General features: G+C 39.1%; 1 protein-coding gene across 9 annotated transcripts in view; it reads right to left on the bottom strand.

Moving 5' to 3' along the window:
* Nucleotides 1-9,313, bottom strand: part of DENND2B (DENN domain containing 2B) — a 239,703-nt gene that overhangs the window by 100,586 nt on the left and 129,804 nt on the right. The gene's annotated exons all lie outside the window — the stretch shown is intronic.

Genomic DNA, 9,313 nt, shown 5'->3' on the forward strand with positions numbered 1-9,313 from the left:
AGGTTGCCATTCATTCCCATGATACTGCCATTAATGCCAAGCATATTTTAAAGATCTGGATGGGCTTCCAAAGCTGCCAGTCCCTTCTCTTGATTTCCCTCAATATATGTGTATGAACAGTTTTCATTTTTAAAATTTTGAATTATAAATATTCTCTCTTCTTCCCACTTGATTGGATTCTTGAAACAATCATTCTGAGTCAGACTTTGTAAATAAGGTGAACAAGGCGGAAAATAACTTTGTTGGATTATTAAATATTAGCGCCATTGATTTAGTAATTTAATTTTGAGGCAACTTAGTTACAGTGAATAAATCCAGACCTGGAGTCAGGATGACCTAAATTCAAAATCTGGATCTAGACACTTACTAGCTGAATGAGTCTTGAATAAAGTCACAACCCCATTTGCCTCAGTTTCCTCATTTGTAAAATGAACTGGAGAAGGAAATAACAAATTACTCTAATATCTATCCTAAGAAAATCACAAATGGGGTCACAAAGCATCAGACCCAACTGAAACAGCAACTACAAACAATACTAATAAAGTATGAAGACTGCCTTCTGAGGCAGTATTACGTTCTACTCACATCATTGGCTGTGAAGCTCAAATTCTATTTCTAACATTCATTTATTCCATCAACGGTCCTCTTCAAGGGCAAAGGAACAACAATAAATATATTACAGATAGTTATAATAGGGAGATCAAAGGATAAATTGCAGATGGATAAGGAGCTATACTGTCACTGACTTAGTGAAGTAGAAATTTGACCACATTGTTCATACTTCATTCTCAAAAAGGACCAATGACATCAGGGAGGTGAAGCCTTGACTTGCAAGTGAATTAGATATAAGGCAGGAAGAGCTATGCAAAGTCATCAACCTCATTCTCTCCTCCAGAGTCATCAGAAAACAGTGACAACACAAAAGTGAAGATGACTGGAGATGGCCCTGGATGCAGCAAGAGTCCTTGTTTTTTTTAAGCTAAGATTTTTCCCAGACCTCAGTTCCTCTGAGGCCAACTCCCATTCAGTGATTAAGATTAGGTAAGAACTGAGGCAAAAGATTTCCTAATTTGTCTTCAGAAAAGAATCAGTCTGGGAGGGGAAGTCTCTCAGAGTTTCAGTCCAGAATAGTATCTCAGCAGCTTAATCTTAACTAGGGAGTTCCCCAGAGTCACACATCTATTGTGTCAGATGTGGATCTTGAACCTGTGTCCTCAACTCCTTCAAGCTCAGAACTCTATCCACACACACAACCATCCAGTCTCCATGATATTCCCAAAATCAGAACTCTCTCCACACACAATCATCCAGTCTTCATGATATTCCCAAACTCAGAACTCTCTCCACACACAACCATCCTGTCTCCATGATATTCCCAAACTCAGAACTCTATCCACTACACAACCATCCAATCTCCATAATATTCAGTCAACGTGCTAATGAAATATCTGAAAAGGGAAGAAAGCACTCTTCTCTGGAGGGAAAGGAAAAGAAAACGTGACTTTGTATAAGAGGTTTATCTGACCATGGTCTTGAAGTAAGACAAGGAGGGACTTCAGCAGAAGGAGAAGAGGGTGGTGGAGGGAAGTTGTTCATTCTGTTTTCTCAAGGAGAACCATGACATTAGAGATGTAATGCCTTGACATGCAAGGCAAGTTCATTGGATTTAAGTGAGGGAGAGTTATGCTTCTGCTACAAGTATCATGGAGCCAAGGCTTCACACTGGGAGACCTTAGGTAAGTTACAACCTCTCTGATAATGAACTATAAAATGAAAGGGTTGAACTAAGATGCAAAAAGGTACTCTCTGGTTCTAACACTAAGATTCTAATTCTGTGATTTGGTTGAGATTCAGAAAGATGGCTGCTACTTAACAAAACTTACCAAGTACTACATGAATACAATTAAAAGAGTCTTTATAAAAATAAAGGCAAATCTAAATAATTGGAGAAATATTAATTGCTCATGAGTAGATCATACCAACAAAATAAATACCTAAATTAATTTACCTTCAGTAACATATCAAAATTTATCAAAAGATTACTTTATAGAGTTAAAAAAAATGTGTTTGATTGACCTAGAGGAAAAAAATGAATCTCAAGGAAAACAGTGAAAAGAGAAGGAGGAAGAAAGGGGGATTAACAAATCCAGACCCCCAAAGTATACTATAAACAAGTAACCATCAAAACTGGTTTAAAAAATTGAGAGGTTAATTACTGGAACAGATTAAATACATACTGGTTAAAAAGAAACTGAGAGGTTAATCAGTGGAACAGATTAAATACACAATATCTAGAAAAGCAAACAAAACACAGTTTACACCACAATTTGTAATAACCCATTATTGGTATATAGAGGGATAAACACCAATTGCCAAATTTTGTTGTTTAGTCATTTTCACTCATGTCTGATTCTTTGTAACTCAATTTCAAGATTTTTTTGGTAGAGATACTGGAGTGTTTTGCCATTTTCTTCTCCGGCTCACTTTACAGATGAAGAAACTGAAGCAAATAGGGTGAAGTGACTTACCCAAAGTCACACAGCTAGTATTTGTCAAATACTGGTGGAAAAAATGGAAAGCAGTCTAGCTAGCATAAAATAGATATAGATCAACATTTCACCATATGCCACAACAAATTCCAAATAGACACAATGATCATCATGATATAATAAATCAGAGGAGTAAGGAAGAAATGGCCATTTGCAGTTATGGATAATTAGGATACACAGGAGAAATTCAAGACTAAATAAGGGATAGAAAAGATCACAGAAGATAAAATAGAAAATTTTGATCATTCAAAATTTTAAAGTTTTTGAAAAACAGGCAAAACAAAATTAGAAGGGAAACAGTTGGTCTCTTAAAAAGGGAAAGAGTTTTAAAACAATTTTCTGTGATAAAGATCTCATTTCAGATATGTAAGGAATTGATTCAAATTTATTAAAATAAAAACCATTCTCAATTAGAAATTGGTCAAAACACAAGAACAGGCAGTTTTCTGAGGAAGAAATTCAAGTTCTCGTTAACCTGATAAAAAATGTTCCAAATCACAAATGCAAATTAAAGCATCTGTCATACCCTAAACCCATCATATTGGCAAAGCTCATTCCCCAAAAAGGAAAATGACAAATGTTTAAGGCACTGCCAAATACAAACTCTTGACACACACTGTTGGCAGAGTTGTGAATTGGTCCAAGCATTCTGGAAATCATTTCAGAACCATTCTCCAAAAAGTCACTAAAGTGAGCATACCCAATCACCCATCAGACTTAACATACAAAAGAAACCAAAGAAAGACCCGTATGTTCAAACATATTTATAATGGTTCTTTCTATAATGGCAAAGAAACTGAATAGTGAGTGACCATCAACTGGTTGAACAAACTATGGCTAACAAATGTAATAGCATATAAGAAATGAAAAAAACAGGGCATATAAATGTCACAGTGAATAGAGTGCTGGTCCTGGAGCCAAGGGGACCTAAGTTCAAATCCAGCCTCAGATAGTATACATTTACTGACTGTGTGTGTCCCTGGGCAAGTCACTTAATCTTAATTGTGAAGGGAGGAAGGAAGGAAGGAAGAAGGAGAGAGAGAGAGAGAGAGAGAGAATGAAGAAGAGAGAGAGAGAGGAAGGAAGAAAGAAAGGAAAGTTTGCTGAATCTAGAGTCAGAAGATCAGGCTCAAATCCCAGGTTTCCTGAATTTCCTGAATTACTATCTGTAGTAATTGATTATTTTAGCCCCAGCTTATCAGTAAATAAGATTAGATTGATGATTCTATGAAGCTCACATTAACTCTGAAGATAATTCCAAAAAAAAGGAAACTCCAGATTTGTGCACAGACAGAATTATTGGAATGAACTTCCCAAAGAGATAGGTAATTTACTCAATTTAGACAGCATTTATTGTACATTATAGAGCTAGACACAGGGCTGGTGTGCCTAGGGGTACAAAGTTGTTTTTTTCTTCAAAACCTACCCTCAAAGAATATATAATCCATTGGAAGCATCTCAGAGGGAACTCTCTATCTAGGTGTTTCAGGATGGGCTTCCTGGAAGAGGTGACACTGGAACTGACCATGGAAGGAAGCTAAGTATTTTATGAGGAGGGGGTGATTTGACCACAGTCATTTGGACATTTACATTCTGGCACATTTGTTTAAAAACAAGACTGGTTACTGTAGTCATAGCCTGGGGGCTCCTTGGTAATCCTGGCCTTCCCAGTGAGATGAGGAAAGGGGACCTCAATTATGGGGAACATGCCATTTCTTTCTGTCTCTCTGTCTTTCTGTTTCTTTCATTCTGTCTCTCTGTCTCTCCCTCTAGCTCTGTCTCTCTCTCTCTCTCTCTCTCTCTCTCTCTCTCTCTCTCTCTCTCTCTCTCTCTCTCTTTCCCCACTCCATCAGAAGACATGCTCACTGTCTAGGTACACACCAAAAGCCACCCAAGTTCAGACCCCACTGCCCCACTGACTCATGCTATTACTCTTCGTAATGAGGCATGACATTTTATCTAAGCTCTTGTGTATTTTCAGATTTCTAGCCTACAATTAGGCATTTTTGAGGGATGTAGTCGATGAGTGTCTTTGCTCAGCGACCTATAATTATTCATGTTGGGCTGTTCAAGGAGACCCAAGGCAGATGGGGGGGGATCTTAGCTGGGCCCCCCTATTAAGTTCCTAAGGACTGGGGTGATGGGAGAAGCATCCATTTGCTCCTCTCAATCAACAAGAACACTGGCCGTTGCTGGACTATTAGTTACAAGGAGGAGTTTCCCCAGAGGGTCCGCCAGCATTGGTCTCTTAAGTTTTCAGAGAAGGGAGGCCAGATCAAGGACCAGACCTTGCCCCTACCCCTAACTCATTGCTAAATACAAGCCAGCTTCCCTTTACATAGGAATACCAGGGAAGTGGGGCTGGCTCTGGATATACAGAGAGATGCAACAGATGGGGGTCTAGCATTCACTGTCAGCTTTTGTCTTAAGGCAGAGCCCAGTGATAGGAATGATACAAAATCAGAGGGTCTCTGGCCACAGGAAACGTATACATCAAATTACAGAATCACACAAATTGGGTACAGAAGAAACAACATTGAATTGGAAATCCCAAGGACCTCACTGCTCTATTATTTTTTAAGAATATTGGACAAGTCTTTTCTCCTCCCTGGGTCTCAAATTTCCTCCTATATAAAATAAGAGCGGGAAAAGGGAAATCAAATGATCTGTAAATCCCACTTTGAAATATTTAAGCATTTCATTCCCCCCCCTTCTTTCTTTTCCTTTAGGTGGCATCTGGGAGCAAGGCAGCTACTAGGGGCCTATCTAGGGCAGGGATGGGAGATCTGAGTCTTCAAGAAGGAGAAAATCTGCACCTAGCCGGAAGATCCATGCACTGATTGGCTAGGCTGGACTGGGCTGGGGGAATGCATCCCTGAAGACATCATCTTCCATCATTCCTTGATAGTCTAGTGCTGGGCAGGATGGACCTGTACAAGGGGCCAAGGAGGAGTGTAGCGCTCACCTGGGGAGTCCTGGCTCACTCCTCAGGTCCACCTGAGCACTCCCAACTTCTAGAGTGGAGGCCGCTTAGAGAGAGAAGACCCCAGCCAGGCAGGCAGACACTCATGGATACCAAGTATAGACCCATCAAGGGCTGTGTTTTATATATATAGTTCTAGTTAATAAGGCAACAGGGAAGAAAATAAAAAGACCTTTGAAAATCCCTGAAGAACTCAGATTTCTCAGATGGAAAAAAAGGGGGAAAGGAATCGCAATTTAAATTCCCCAAAACAGGGACTCTCCAAACCTACCCAAGAGCTTCAGCTCTCACCTAAGAGGCTGGGCCTGGGGGGCAGGAGGGAACTCACCTATGCAAACTGGCTCCTTTCTAGTGGAAGGATAAGACTTGAAATCAGCAGAACTGAGTTCCAATTCTAATTAAGTCTTGCTATCTATTGGGGCTAGCAAGGACAACCATTTCATTGCTTCAAATTCATTTGCTCCATCTGTGAAATGGGAATTATTCTACCCACTAGATGGGTCCCTGGAGTGAGGGTGGGGGTGAGAAAGGCACTTTCTAAGCCATAAGGAGTCTTTACTAGGTAACTATTGCCATTAACTAGGTAATGTCCTTCCCCCGGGGAAAGCCCCTTCCTTCTAGATCCCCCAAACAGACACAGGCTTCCTCAAGAAGATCTACTTTAATTTCAATTTGCTGAAGACGTACTCCTTGCTTGGCACTCTATTCTGGGTACTATGTCTACCATTAAAAAAACAATAGCAAAACTCTACAATCCCTTACTTAAGAAGCTTACACTCCACTGGGGAAGGAGGCAAATATTCTCCATACTTGAATAAGCAAACACCAAGTTATTTAAGAAGGTAGAGAATCACTGACAGCCTCCCAGAGAAGGTAGCACCCAAACTGAGGTGGAGATGAGAAGAGCAGCATCCCAGACTGTGGGCAGGGTTGTTGGGGGGAGGGTAAGAATACCACTGAGACAGAAGATTGAATTTGCCTCACTTCTGTTTTCTGTCTCTCTTCAGAAACTCATTTCCAATCCCCATGCTAGCAAGGTGAAATGAAGCCTCCAGCCTGTGATACTCTCCACTGTGGCCAGAACCACATTAAAATGTTACTCAAAAATCTCTAAGGTCTGTTTCAATTCTAAATCTATAACTCTATGATTAGTGTAGAAGAAGCAATATCAATCATGATTCCCATCATGGAAGCCAGGTGTGATTCCAGTCAAATCTCTCTCTCTCTCTCTCTCTCTCTCTCTCTCTCTCTCTCTCTCTCTCTCTCTCTCTCTCTCTCTATATATATATATATATATATATATATACACACACATATATCCCATATATCCCATATTTATACAAACACATTTATATACACATACATGTATGCATACATATTTCTGTTAGGTGGCATGGTGAGCTGAGATTACCTGAATCAATACAATAATCCTCATGAGTGTTCTTGCCATCTACAGTTAGGTAAACCTATTCATTATTAGATAATCTACAAAGAACTAATTTTATTCCGAATTCAAGACTATAGCTAGTTAGGCCTGACCTTTAACAATCTCTTTAGTCAAAGATGCTACCAATGCTGTTAGATAACGCTTATCCATGAAGCAATATGATCATGAAGTCAATCTATAACCTACTTTTAACAACATTCTTTCTAAATTCTGGGCCCCAAATGAAATTTTTGTCAATCCCCATCCACACTATTCCTAATTAACATAATATCTGATAAATGTTTATAACACTGGTAAATGTGTATGACATTAACTGTAATATTAAATATATATATTAGATATCAATTTAGATTTATATACAATAATATGATAATAATATATTATTGTTTATAAATCTATTATTACACATTTAGAGCTGGAAGGGAACTTAGCATTTCTTTAGAGAGAAGAAGTGACTTGCCCAGGGTCAGACAACTAGGTGCCTGAAGTGGGATTCAAATCCAGGCCTTCATTACTCTAAGTCGAACAATCTTCCATCTGCAGCAGTGATACGAAAAGGAGCCAGATATTGATTGAGAAACCTACAAATTTACATTATCTATGTTATAATATATTTTCTTTCATTTTGCTACATTTCCTAATGTATTTATTACCTTTTCTTAAAAAAAACTTTTCATATTTATTCTATCTTATTTGCTGCTCACCATACCTATGAAGTAAGGTTAGGTATTATCTGCATGTTGAAGTTGAGCTATTGAGTTATTAAGTGCATCTTCTAGTCTCACAGCTAGTGGAGGGCAGAACCAAGACTAAAACCCATACCAGCTTAAGAGTGGACCTCCTCCAAGCCATTCTGGACAGACCTAGGCAATAGAAATTCCTTTCTGGAGCTCCTTCTACAGCAAAGCTTAATTAAGTCTGTCTGTGGAGCCTAGTAGATGGTAAGTGCCAAGAGGACAGGGACTGAAATATAGATAGATTGTATTGTGTATCTCTGCTGGCAAACATGTAAAAACAAAAGAAATCAAGAAAGATGTGGGGTTTTTTTCCCTTAAAAAGAAAGTACTGTGTTAAGCACTAAGGCTTTAAAGAAAAGGAAAAAGCAGTCCCTGCCCTCAAGAAACATACATTCTAATTGGTGAAACAACATGTAATAATTAGGTTAATTCAAGATATATACAGATATATCTATAGAAAATATTACATATAGAATATATAGGTCATCTACTGATAGAATATACATATATATATATGCATGTGTTATATGTAAGTGCATGCATAAATAGATAGATAGACAACAACTCTGTGACTTAACAAATTATCAAATACCCATGATTCTCAGTTTCTTCATCTATACAGTGGTATACCTATGAGACTTACTTCACAAGGTTGTGATGAGGATCACATATTATATAAATACATACATATACATACGTATATCACTTGCAAACCTGTAAGAACTCTAGATCAATAATTGTATTATTTTTAGTCTTAGATGGGCTGACCTTATCTCTGACCATTAATGGGTCCGTCTCCTATGGATTTTCCATCTCCAGTCCATAATCTCCACATGTTTTTCTGCAGTGAATCAACAATGTGATTCTTAAATCATGCCTTGCCCATACACCTCCCCTGCCTGCTCTCTCACCTGGCATCCCTCTCTCTAAATTTGATGTTCAGGGAAATGCTTTGGCTTCTCAGGTTAAGGCCATACTTGGTTATGATTTCAGAGCTTCTGAGACCCAGGGACCAAGGGCATCTGGGACAAAAAACATCATGCTTGGCTTTCCAAGGCCCAGGTGGCAATCTGGACTCTGAGCGTGCTCATGGTCCAGCAATTCAATAATGAAAATCCTATAACAACTGTTTTCTCTCTCCTTCCTTCTTTCTTTCAAGAGAAAAGCTGTTTATCCTCAGCCTAATTTCTGCCCAGTTCTAAGCCCTGTTGTGATGAGCCCTGAGTTTCGGTGCCAATGCTCTTTTTCAAATCCAACTTCATGTCCTAAGAGAAATATAATTTAATAGGAATGTGATTTTTGGAATGATCTCATTGCACAAGTATATCCAGCAAAGGCCACAGGGGGCCTCTAGTCAGCCCATTCACACCCAGGGCCTAGGAGATTACAGACCCCTTTCCCTTAAATGGAGAATGTGTCTGCTGCCAAACACAGAGTGAGCCATCTACCCACAGGAAATCGGACATATTGACCACCCGGAGATTCTCCTTTGCTAGATTGCTAACGCCAGGGCCCAGTCTAGGGTAAAAAGGACCAAGCACAGACACAGACCTGTCCAAAGCATCCAAGCATGTATACCTCCCTTCCCCATTCCTAC

This window comes from Macrotis lagotis, chromosome 3 (assembly GCF_037893015.1).
Source record: "Macrotis lagotis isolate mMagLag1 chromosome 3, bilby.v1.9.chrom.fasta, whole genome shotgun sequence".
Taxonomy (NCBI): Eukaryota; Metazoa; Chordata; class Mammalia; order Peramelemorphia; family Peramelidae; genus Macrotis; species Macrotis lagotis.